This window comes from Hypanus sabinus, chromosome 8, assembly GCF_030144855.1.
Source record: "Hypanus sabinus isolate sHypSab1 chromosome 8, sHypSab1.hap1, whole genome shotgun sequence".
NCBI lineage: Eukaryota > Metazoa > Chordata > Chondrichthyes > Myliobatiformes > Dasyatidae > Hypanus > Hypanus sabinus.
In genome coordinates, this window is record NC_082713.1 from 136,756,883 (window position 1) to 136,769,272 (window position 12,390).

Genomic DNA, 12,390 nt, shown 5'->3' on the forward strand with positions numbered 1-12,390 from the left:
AATCTTCCCGTCACTTTCAGGATGACTATTGGAAGACACGAGGAGACAATTCCTCGTAAGATTTTTGGCAGTGTGGAGGATCAGCGAGATCTTGGGCTCCATGTCCATATGTTGACAGTGTTGTTAAGAAAGCATATGCTGTGTTGGCCTTCATCAACCATGGGATTGACTTGATGTGAGGTAATGTTACAGCTATATAAAACCTTAGTTAGATCCCACTTGGAGTATTGTGTTCAGTTCTGGTCACCTCATTTCAGGAAGGATGTGGATGATATTGAGAAAATGCAGAGGAGATTTACAAGGATGCTGCCTGGATTGATGAGCATGCCTTATGAGAATAGGTTGAGTGAACTTGGCCTTTTCTCCTTGGAGCTTCTAGAGTAGGTTACATGGTCAGGACAACATTGTGGGCCAAAGGGCCTGTAATGTGCTACAGATTTTCTATGTTTTATGTTCAATGATTCATTCTTCAGACATTCCCCTAATCCTTGATGATCTGTGGTTACATCTTCATAATCCTTGGATTAACTGGTTTTATGGCACCATTCAGGGTTGGTCAACCTTATGCCAGGAGAATTTCCTTCCAAGAGGTTCCAAGAGACCTGCCCGAGAGTCCAAGTGACTGACTGTGAACCATGTTGAGTCATCAGTCAAGTTGCTTCTTGACTCCACAAGACCTTGACTTGAACTCAACGGAGCTGTCTAGAGTTCCTTCAGAGTTGTAGGTGTTCAACAAGAGAACGACTGTGCTTCCCCCATAGAGGGACTACAATTACACCATCAATTTACTACCTGGTAGGTGAAATGGACAGTCAGATAATCATAGATGTCAAACCCTCCATAATTTGCCTTATTGGAGCTGACAAGGCATAGAGCCCCATTAATCCATCAACCAGATTAACTCTACATCCCTCCGCCACCACCTGTTCTGCAGCATAAAATTAACTTGCTGCCTCTCTTCCCTTACTATAACACAAGTTCTTAAACTTTGTGCATTAATTAACTCAGTTACTCTTTCCATGGAGGCTGCCTGATCTGCTGAATGCTTCCAGCATTTTCTTAATCTGACCTACTTTGGTAGAATTCCCTCACCTCAGTCAACTGCATAACCGACAGAAAATCCATCAGCTATAGTGATCCAACATCTCTAATTCCCTTCCCTGCAATCTCCACCTCCAAAACTATTGTTAATGCTTCTTCCTTTATTCATGTCTACATTTATCTCTCAAGCTCAATTTAATTACTTCCTATAATTACTTTGGTAGAACCTGTTTAGTGAAGCAGTTTTGGAAATATCGCCATGCTAAGGATGCTCTGATAAGGATTAACTGTCTTGTTAAGTCTTTTATAATATAAGCAAGATCTAAGAAAGCTAAGCATACTGCCTGCAGACTCTTTATTTTAAAATTTAAGATATTTGCCTTATTCAAGCTTCAATATATTCACAGCGGGAGAGTAAAGCAAAAGTAAGATTTTGCTGAGGTAGGTTCTTTTCTAAACCTGTAATGTGAACTATTGTTACTTAAGCTGAATTTATACCAAGTATTTTTCTAGTCTGTCAAACTAAACCACTTTGAAATGTTATAGGCTTTAGGAGTTTGAGAATAGGCACTCCCATTTTAGTAACTTTTTGATGGGTCTATAAATGTGTATAGGAAGCTGCACTCTCTTGTTATACTCCTGTGAATATGGGGAAAGGAGACCATGCACAAATACATCTTGTTTGCATCCACAAGAACAGATAGAGTCGCACTTTGCTCTCAACTAAAAGAACACAGGATGTGTTAAATGTCCCAACTAATCGGAATACACTGTGTTATGAAGATGTAGGGTCAATAGTGAAGGTGCAGGGGAAATGGTCCAATGACCATGTGAAGCAAGGGATGAGATAATGATATTTTACATTACACTTGTGCTGCTGTAGTGTAGAACTGCTATTATTTTGCTCTACATGAAATTAGAAACTTTCAAGATACTGATATAGGAGTTATTGAAAACTACGCATAAAAGAATGGAGGCAGCCAAGGAATTGGAAGAGGATGATGTCTTTATGAAGCCTTATTAAATGAAAGTATCCACATGCACTCACAGGAAGTTAATCTTAAGCTCCATATGAGCAAGTCCTTTGTGCCTAGACCACACACTTTGAGCTTCTTTGAAGCCCTCTGGCACTTGGCATACAAAAGGATAGAGGGCTGTTGTATGTGTCTAATGAGCCTGTTCTAATATCTTGCACAACTTAATTAGCATAAATGTGGCCAAGGGAGAGTGTGAGCCTTGTGCAACAAAAGAGGCTTTATTGGAGAGTCAAATGCTGCCTTTCTATTATTTAAGGCATTACTCAGCCAATGGCTACCTAGTTGTCATCAGGATAGATTTGTCTTCCAATTACACCTTAGTGTTTTCTCTTGACCACCATTTCCTGGCTACCAACATTGTTCAGGTCCATGAACAGCCCTCAGGGTTCTCTTCCCACCACCAGAATGAACTCAAGCCTGGTGCACTTTCTCCTGATGTCCCAATGATTGTTGTGACTGTGATCAAAGTCATCGGAGAGACGCTGAAGCTGGTGATGTAGAAGCCCTTATTTGTCACAACAAGCAGGCACTTTCATGAAGACACTCTTGGTAAGGCTCACAAACTCAAAGGTACATCACATTTTATACCCTTACAATCAAAGAGAACAGTAAGTGATTCAATGCAATTTCAATGTTACAATGACATTGTTCACTTTAATACTTTGTATTTTGGGTTGACAATACTTTCTCTGAATTAAATATCTACGGTGGGAGACACCTCTGAATGATGAAAACCTTTGTCACAAAGTAATTCACACAAATAGTCTAAATGCTTATTAAAACAGAGAGCCAAACACACAAAATTAATGTTGTCATTAAGAGTACACAAATATCCTGAGTATACAAAAATTGCCTGTGCCTGTGACTATGTTCAATATGCTAAGAGTCTGGTCCGCCAGTTTGAACTCAAGTCACAAGGGAGAAAATAACTTAGCAAATGTTACCTGGTGTGATGCAAGCTAATTAACACAACCCAATTGTCTTAAAATTTGGCCCATGCAAATGTCTCATGGCCACCGTTTTGTATCTCTTAGTCTCTTTAACCAATTTACTGCTTAAAGTTAAAGTCTGTCCTGAGCCTTATAGCTTATGCCAGTTTCCATGGCATGAAGTGACTGAGAGTATGAGACTCTTCCCCCCCCCCCCCCCGCCGCCCCCAGATAGGACACCAGTCCATTGCGAGGTTAGCCCAGCATTTTGCTGGTATCCATTTTCAGCTGGGTGGACTGGAGCAGTGTGTGGTTAAGTACCTTGCTCAGGGACATAACGCATTGCCTTGGCTGGGGTTCAAACTCATGACCTTCAGATCGCTAGTCCAATGCCTTAACCACTTGGCCACACAGTTTACTGCTTGAAATTTACAATTAAAACTGAAGACTGGTTTTTGTTGAATTAATATTTGCCATACTTACATAACTCCAGACTATTCCCTTACAATGATGATCTTTTGAAATCCTGATACTCCTCCGACCCAATCTCAATTAATGCCCCTTCTGATCCTTGAATATTTTTGGCACTGCCTCTGCACTTACCCCCCTACATATCAAAAGAACATTTTGCCTCAAGCTTTGCCACTCTGTCCTCTTCTAAACACACATCTCAATTTTCCCCAGCCCCACCCACTAAAAGTCCCCACTTCCAATCAAAACACACCAGGCTGCATTTGCTAGCTCTACACTTTTGTGTGCAAGGCCTGACTATTCAGCAGCATGCTTTAGGAATTTAGGGGTGCAAGAACCCATGTACAAATATTATGTGAGTTGCTGCACAAATATTAGTTGAACATAGTTTTTTGCTTAGAAAAATCCTTGGCCTTTGCTGAATTAAAATTCAGTCATCACCTCAATGCTACACCTCACTTCCAAGAAACATTCTTGCAGCAGTGGAGCTATTCTCTAACCTTAATAGGGAATAGTTCAGCCTACAGTGACTGCACACCAGAACTAAGATTTCAGTTGGTGATGATACAATATGAAGAATAGACTTGTGCTTGCACACACCCAGAGGCTATGTTCCAATTATTGTGAGCCTGCATACTGGGGCATTCAAAAGGATGGGGATTGCATGCAGCATCTACAAGACCAATACCCTCTACCAATCTGCATCCATTGCAGAAGTCCACCCCATGACAATGTGACCATGGAAAATGTGGACCACTTCCCTATCCCAATGAAGGGAAACATTAATGATGAAATTCATCATTGCCTTCAATGCACTAAGAGCATTAGATCAACTGAGGAAAAGGGCCTGCAGATCATGACCTCACAGTCAGCACAAAACTCTTGGGCTATTAGGCAGCACTCATCGTTGCCCTCCCATGTGCTTTGGAAATGGATAATCTACAACAGGAACTTGAAAAGTTATCACTAATACTGCAGCAGAATGCAAAATTCTCCCAAGTTCACTCAAAGTATAAACAAACAAATATCCATGGCTTCTCCCAGGCTAACATGCCCAGCACTAACGTCCACATTTACCCGTACTGGCTCCATTAAACAAGATCATCCACATGCTCAACGCCCAAGTGCTGAAACTGGCGCTGTGTTCCAAACTCTGTCTCAGGAACAGGTGACCAGGAAGACAGATGATATCCAAGACTGTGCTCAAAGCTTCCTTGAAAATAAAATGCAACATCCCTATCGATTCTTGAGCACCTCTAGCCAATAACTGTTCATATGTGGAGGAGGAGGGTACTTGGAATGGTATTGAGAAAATCTAGAATACACCAGAAGCACAGTGTCTCAGTGTGAATGGCAGATGGAGTCGCCGTTTCCCAAGTTGCCTTCCCTTCTGCTTATCAGGCTCCTCTTGCCCTTTCAAAAGGAAGTCTGCAGTTCCCATGGCCTCAACAGTCAGCTCAAAACCAGAAAGGAAGTAAGTCATCCTCAGTTCCAAGGGACTGCTATTACAGGAGGATGTCAATCTACCTGATCTTTTACCCATTCTTTGATTCAGTCAGTTGTATAAAAGGGCTCATATGTGAAACCACTTTTGGTGATGCACTGTAGCCACTTTGTTTTTCAACACACTGCAGGACCCCAGGATTGTGAATAATATTTCAAATATCTATTCAAATATTTTTGTATTTCTACTTTAAGTAAGATTTAACATTTTATGTTTTGGTAATTCAGATTCAGTATAGAAGATGTTATTTCAATAAGTTCAGATATAAAATGCTATTTCTTCAGGGTATATGAATGGCTAAGAGTTTCTTGTAGCACATTCAAATGACAGACAAAATTTTGGCGAGTAAAGAATGTAATTAAAATAAAAACCTGTGCTGCTAGAATATTAAAGGAAACGAGAAAGGAAATGGTACACATCTAAAACTTTTTACCATTAGAGCAACATTAGAGTATGTTTCTTTTATAACTGTGTTATTTATACGCTGTACTGCATCTGGAGTAATAATTATTTTGTTCTTTAATCTTGTGTACAAGTAAACAATATTCTTGAATGAGAAGCATCGCAAATGGAAGAGGTGAATTAAAAACAGAGGCTAGAAGTAGAAAGGTGAGTTAAGCCCAATGTTTTCTGGAAGGTCTTGTAAAACCCATTGTTTTTGACAGGCTCACTTATTAGAGTTTTTGATAAGCTTCCGTTTGCAATTGACACTATAAGAAACCCTATGTCAACAGTGTTACAATGTGAACGAGTCACAGCAAAGGATCACAGGGATTAGGAAATCTAAGAGTATCAAGTAAAATATGCAACACACACAAAATGCTGGTGGAATGCAGCAGGCCAGGCAGCATCTATTGGAAGAAGTACAGTCGACGTTTCGGGCCAAGACCCTTCGTCAGGACTAACTGAAAGAAGAGATAGTAAGAGATTTGAAAGTGGGAGGGGGAGGGGAAATCCAGAATGATAGGAGAAGACAGGAGGGGGAGGGGGATGAAGCTAAGAGCTGGAAAGTTCATTGGCAAAAGGGATACACAGCTGGACAAGGGAAAGGATCATTGGACTGGAGGCCTAGGTAGAAAGAAAGGGGTAGGGGAGCACCAGAGGGAATTGGATGTAAAATATGTTCTACATTGTCAGAAGAGGGTCTTTAAAAAATACTTGAGGCAAGTGGCCTTCCATGAGGAGGACTTCAAATTAAAATTACTTTAAATATTTAAAAATATGAGAGCAATATTAACAACATTTAAAAGGTACTTTGATAGGAATATGAATAGGCAAGATTTAGAAGAACATGGGCTAAATGTGGACAAATGGTACTAGCATAGATGGGAATCTTCATTGGCTTGGACCAGTTGGGCTGAAAGGCTCATTTCCTAACTGAATGATTCTATGACTAATTCAATCTAAAGTTAACATGTTAATTCTAAACAAATTAAACCACAAAAGTTGGAAACACAATTTTGCTATGGTAGTGTGGGGAATTATTTTAAATGTATGAAAGTAGACAAGCAATGGTAGCATTAATATGACAATTGCAGAGTTCAGAAAAATATTGATTTATTTAAGTGACAAAAACACAGCAGGAAAAGTGATCCTATAGGTTTTCTCAAATAAAACGGCATGAGGCATTTTATTGTTTACTTAAAATCGTAGCAACTCATTTACTACAATCCAAACACTGAACACTAAGTGCAGCAAAAAGCCTTTAGGTAATTATGTAACAGATCAGACCAGCCTCAAAGTAAAGCCCGAACTCAATGTCGGTGGTTGTGAATTATGCACATTTCCACCAGTTATGTTACCCTACACAGGCACCGTGAGCTTGTCTGGAGCTCGGACGAACCACCCGGGTCAAGTGCTACGTTCCATGGGCGGAGGAATGGTAAGTGCCTCTGGCTTGTTCAGAGGTGTGTCGACACGCTCATGGTCATGTTGTGATGGCAAGTATATGGTAGCGGAATCCTCCAAATCTTGGTGGGCCAATTTAAGGTGATCTACTGAAATACGTTCAGATTTACCCTTCTTAACTATGATAAAAATGTTTTCTCCCCATTTCAAACTGCAGAACGGGCTGTCATAAGGGGGCCTAAGGGCATGCTGGTGTGCATCATGGCAGTGAAAACAAATGAGGCAGAATGTAACCTCTTAAATTGAAACTCCAACTCAATGCTGGTGGTTGTGAATTATATATGTTTCCACCAATTACATTACCCTACTGTCCAACAGGGGCTAACAAGAGAAGATAAAATGTGGCAAAAGATCAATACATTACCAAAATCAGCAGTAAATCTGAGGATAGGGAAAATTTTAGACTTTAGTAGAGGACCAAGATATTTATAAGGAAGGAGTAAGTAGAACATATGAATAATTTGGCAAGAAACAGACTCACAAACTAAATGTTCGACAGATATTGGAATATGAGAAAAGATCAGCAAAGATAATGTGGGTCCTTCACAGAATGAGCAAGAAATTGATTTGGAAAGTTATGAAAAGACCAAAAAATTAAGCAAATATTTTGTTTGTATTCAAGGAAAAGGCAACAAACAACCGGAGATGGTGGGAGACTATAAGTCAAAACTGAATGAGGACCTGAAAGAAATTAGTAACAGTTTAAAGAAATGTATTGGAGGAATTTGTGAAACTAAAAGCCAATGAATTCCCAAGACCCGATGACTTGCATCCCAAGGCTTTGAAGGAGAGAACAAGCAGGGAATTAGAGGCAAGCTAGTCTGACATCAGCAGCAGGGAAAATTGTCTACTACTTGGGATTTGACAACAAACCATTTAGAAAACAATCAGTGGAAAGAGGGCAGAGTACACATGGATTCATGCAAGGTAAATAATATTTGACAAATCTATTAGCTTTATGAGATTGTAACTAGCACAATAGGTGAAGTTGGTGGATGTGGCAATTTCATTTTCCAGATGGGTTTCATTAAGGTACCACACAGGAGGTTTTTAAACCAAATTAGAGCACAAAGGACTGCAAATAATATACTCATATGGACTACACAATGGTTAACAAAATAAACAAACAGCAGTGCTGGGGTTTCTGTTAGTTACAATATACGTGAATGATGTTAATGAGAGGACCAAGTGTACTATCCATGTTTGCAGATGAAACAAAACTGGATGGCAATGCAAGTTCTGATGAGAAGGCAGCATGACTGGCTTCAGGAAGATATGGGGAGGCTAAGTGAATGGATTTGGCCGTGGAAGACAGAATGCAATGTGGGATGAAAAAACTGTGAAATTTTCCCCATACAGAAAAAAAATGAACATTGAGAAGCTTTGATGTTCGAAGAGACCCAGATGTCCTCGGAGACTTGCAGCTTAAAGTTAACATACAGCAACTGCAAGCTCTCTTTGTTACAAGAGAATATGGGTGTAAGAATCAAAATTGCCACAAGAATATAGGGTTTTGGTGACTATTCCTGGAGCATTGTGGCAATGAATGGAATGAGGGGAGTGTGGTGGGAAATGTCCCATGAGATGAGATGAAATAGACTGGCCTCATGTTCTCTGAAGTTTAGAAGACCAGAAGATGATCTAGTTGAAAAGTCTAAAATTCTATCTCGCTAGATAGGGTAGACTGAAGATTACACAAGAACGATGGAAGGAGGGGCCACTTCCTGACTGAGAATAGAAATTCCTTCACCACAAAGACTTTGAATCTTTGGAATTCTTTATGAAAGAGGGCAGTGGAGTCTCAGATACTGATTATCTTCAAGGCAGAGGTTAATGTTTGAATACTAAAGGAATCAAAAGATACAAGTTTTGTACTGATTAAGGATACTTAAATAACTGGTCAGCCATGCTTGTACAGAATGGCACAGAAGGCATGAGAGGCTGACTGGGTTGCTCCTATTTCCATTTCTTAAGTTCTAGTAATCTTTTGAAGTGGTAGTTCAACCAAGCTACACAAGGAAGTGGGGTGGTGGTGGTTATGATGGTATAATGAGAATCAAGTCACTCGGTGCAGTGTGGAAACATCAGTGATGGAGTCAATGGAGTTGAATGGTGTGAGCAGGGTCAATAACTGATATCACAGAATAAAAGAGAAAAATCTTTGAGGAGTCTCTTCCTTGAAGAAAAGACTTTTTTTCCCTATAAAACCTTACTACTTTTCAAAGTACATAAATGATTAGACAAGGTTTTGGTAGGCGCAGGACAAATGTTCAGCTATTGACTTTTCAAAAATTACATACAAATGACAAAATTCATCTTTTGTCATTTACTCAGTAAAAATCCTCTCAATTCATTGAATTTATTTAAGGTCAAAGTAATACAATTAAAATGCTAAAAGGTTGAATTAAACATACCTCAGCATGCTCCTTATGCTCAAATGAAATATGCTGGGCATGTTGGGAATTACATTTCAATCACTGGCAACAAGCAGTGTCTGCCTTTATTCCCCATTCAGAAAGAAGACGGTTTTATAACTGGCTTATATTGCACATTAGTGTTTTAAGACTACGGCTTCAATGTCTAACTGAAGCAACAGTCTCTGACTCAGAAACCTTACACTGAGATTAAAGGGTTAAGTTTAGGCAACCATTGTGTTACCTTCTCAAATCATTAACATGCTGTTACTGTTGGCCTTTGGTACCACACATTTTTTCCCATTTAATATTTCTCTCCTCAAAGCAGAGAGGCTAAATGAATACCGTAAAGACACATCTAATATCATGAAAGATTTAGATAAAGTAATAATTTCAAGAATTAATTTCTATTCTTCAAAAGTTCAATAAAGAAAATAAACAAATAAATAAAAACAGAAAATGCTGCATGTATTCGGCACATTAGGCAGCACAGAAAAACAAAGTCGCTATTTTAGGTCAACGGCCCTCCATCAAAACAGGAAAAGTGAGAAAGCAAATGCAGAGCAAAATATTAAGGTGATTAGTCAAAGAACCAGGTGTGGTATACACGAAAAAACTGTTGCAGCTATGATGCACCATCAATAACTCACTCTGAGACGTAAAGGCAAGATATCGGCTTTTATTGATTGGAAGAAAGAACAAGCAGTAGTTGACCACCATACTACATCCTGGAGACTGAGGGCAGGGCTCAGGCCTCAATCGCCTTTATACCGGGGTCTGTGGGAGGGGCCACAGGAGCAGTCAGCAGGGGGCGTGTCCAGACAGGTATATGTAGTTCACCACAAGCTGATAATAAGGGAAAAACATATATTCATCAGTTGTCTTAGATGGGAAATGGCTACTTGGAGGAAAAATGTAGTTGTGTAGGATAAGAATGAGGAAGTGGAACTAATGGATTGGCTTTAAAAAAAAAGGCGGAATGAACTCCTCCTGTGTTGTACTGCTCCATGATTCAATTTGCAACGACGGCAAGCATTTATTGGCTACATTATGTAAATAACAAATCATTCTTATTTTAATACCAAATCGGCACCAATGCATTTCAAATGAGAGCCAAGGAATTAATCAATTTCCTATCCAACCAGTTTTTCGAAGGAATTGCAGTGGCAGAGCTGGATGTGTTAATGTTGCATAGACCAAGAATGGAACTCGTACTAATTATGGGTTTTGGCTGTTTGGATTAAGACCTTTTGTCAGTTGTCTTAATTGGCTCAACAATTTTACTGATGTTGGTCCTACTATGGTCGCAGTTAGGTGCTCATATCATTATTGTTATGACTGTTTTTAAAATTTTAGATGTAACCCAAAATACTCTACTGGCAAAAATCCACAATTCGTCATCAAACCAAAAATGTCAACAGTGGGAAGCATTTAATCCTTCCACCAGGCTAATCAACAGGTTACACCAGCTGCCTGCATCACCAGTGATGGCAGGTTGACCTTTGAAAATGAAAGATATTGGGAATGCAATATTTTGTGTAAGAACTTGCAAATGGCTTTCTCTGTTCCTTCTGAAACCATTTTGATTACTTAATCCTATTAACGTCAAAAGTATGAACATTTGGTTTAGCTGGACTGATTAAAAAAAGGCCACTGCGTTTCTTTTATTTGATCTTTTTTCAACAATAAGCCCTGAAAGGCAGGAGATGTGTACCTTATTAAAATGAGAGACTGTACACTAGCTGCACTGTGCATGGTTTGTAACTAATGATCACCAGTCCTGAGAAAGGAAACCAACATTGCATTTAGCCCTTGATTAAAGAGCAAACTAACTGTAAACACACAACTGGTTGTTTATTTTCTAAGGATCACAATAACATTAAATATAACTATGGGTATTTTGTATAAAAATAGTTTTAATTACATTTACAAATGAAACAATATAAAATGGCAATTTGATTATCTAGTTAGAAAGAATAAAATCAGTTTTCTTTAAGGTGCTGTTGTTGCCGATAATAAAATAACAGGCCCAAAACACACAGATTCTTATGACTCAAACATATTTTCATTTTACTTGTGCACAAGGACAACAGGGTCTGTCACTCTGAAGTCAAGACAGAAAGCTGCTCTTTTTATACAAAATTGGCTTATTAGTTACAGATATTGACTGTTTTGGTAAATTGCATGTGCTTGAATTCCCTACTTGCAAGATCAATTGTCATTCTCAATAGAGATGTTAAAAGGCAATCAGAACTTCAAGCTGAAACCATTGAAAATATGAAGACAGTGAAGCAACTGTCCCTTAGTTGTTGGGTGTATTTCCCATCTTTCCATTATTCCTATCTCGTCTGTCTCCAGCATCCACTATTGTGTGAAGGGACACTATGTTTTAGGAAAACCTTTCTAGAAAAGTCTCACTACAGAGGTCTCACATACCTGGCTTACTTACACACTGCCGCAGTCAACCCCGGCTACCTGTCTGCAATTTGCAATGTTGCTCTGGCAGTCTTACTTCAAAGGTTTCCCTTATCTGGGCTTGCCTATACAGTCGCTCGGATGTTGTCTTTAACGTCTGCTTTTCTGGAACTTCCACAATACTGTCCTCTTCAAAATCTACAGTATAATTGAAAATCTGTTTAAAATTGTGTACATAGTATATACATCAGCATAAATGCCAGACTCAATGGGCTGATTTGCCTAATTCGTATCTTTTGTCTTATTGTCTTTATCAACCTATATTTTGGGCTGGTAGAGCCATATATACACTTAACAGTCAGGCAATCGGTAGCGTAGCAGTTAGCATGATGCTGTTTCAGCTCGGGGTGTTCCGGAGTCTTTGAGTTCAGTTCTGGCGCAGTTCTGCAAGGCCTCTCTAGACGTACTCTCCCAAGAATACATGGGTTTTCTCCAGGTCCTCTGGTTTTCTGTCACAAAGATGTATGGGATAAGTTAATTGGTCATTGCAAATTGTCCCGTGATTAGTTTAGGGTTAATCAGGTTTGTTGGGAGTTGGTGGTGTGGCATGGCTTGAAGGGCCAGAAGGGCCTATTCCATGCCTTATCACTAAATAAATAAATCATAAATTT

The 12,390-nt window shown here is 39.3% G+C and overlaps 1 long non-coding RNA gene across 2 annotated transcripts; it reads left to right on the forward strand.

The window, feature by feature from the left end:
• Positions 1-3,304: 3,304 nt before the first annotated feature.
• Positions 3,305-11,110, forward strand: LOC132398461 (uncharacterized). 2 transcript variants are annotated; one of them, XR_009513663.1, is made up of 3 exons: positions 3,305-5,591; positions 6,794-7,817; positions 8,100-11,110. It is a non-coding gene; the product is annotated as an uncharacterized LOC132398461 (long non-coding RNA). The 2 variants fall into 2 exon arrangements; XR_009513662.1 differs by lacking the exon at positions 3,305-5,591 and having other exon boundaries at positions 6,005-6,864; positions 7,513-7,817.
• The last annotated feature ends 1,280 nt before the right edge of the window (positions 11,111-12,390 follow it).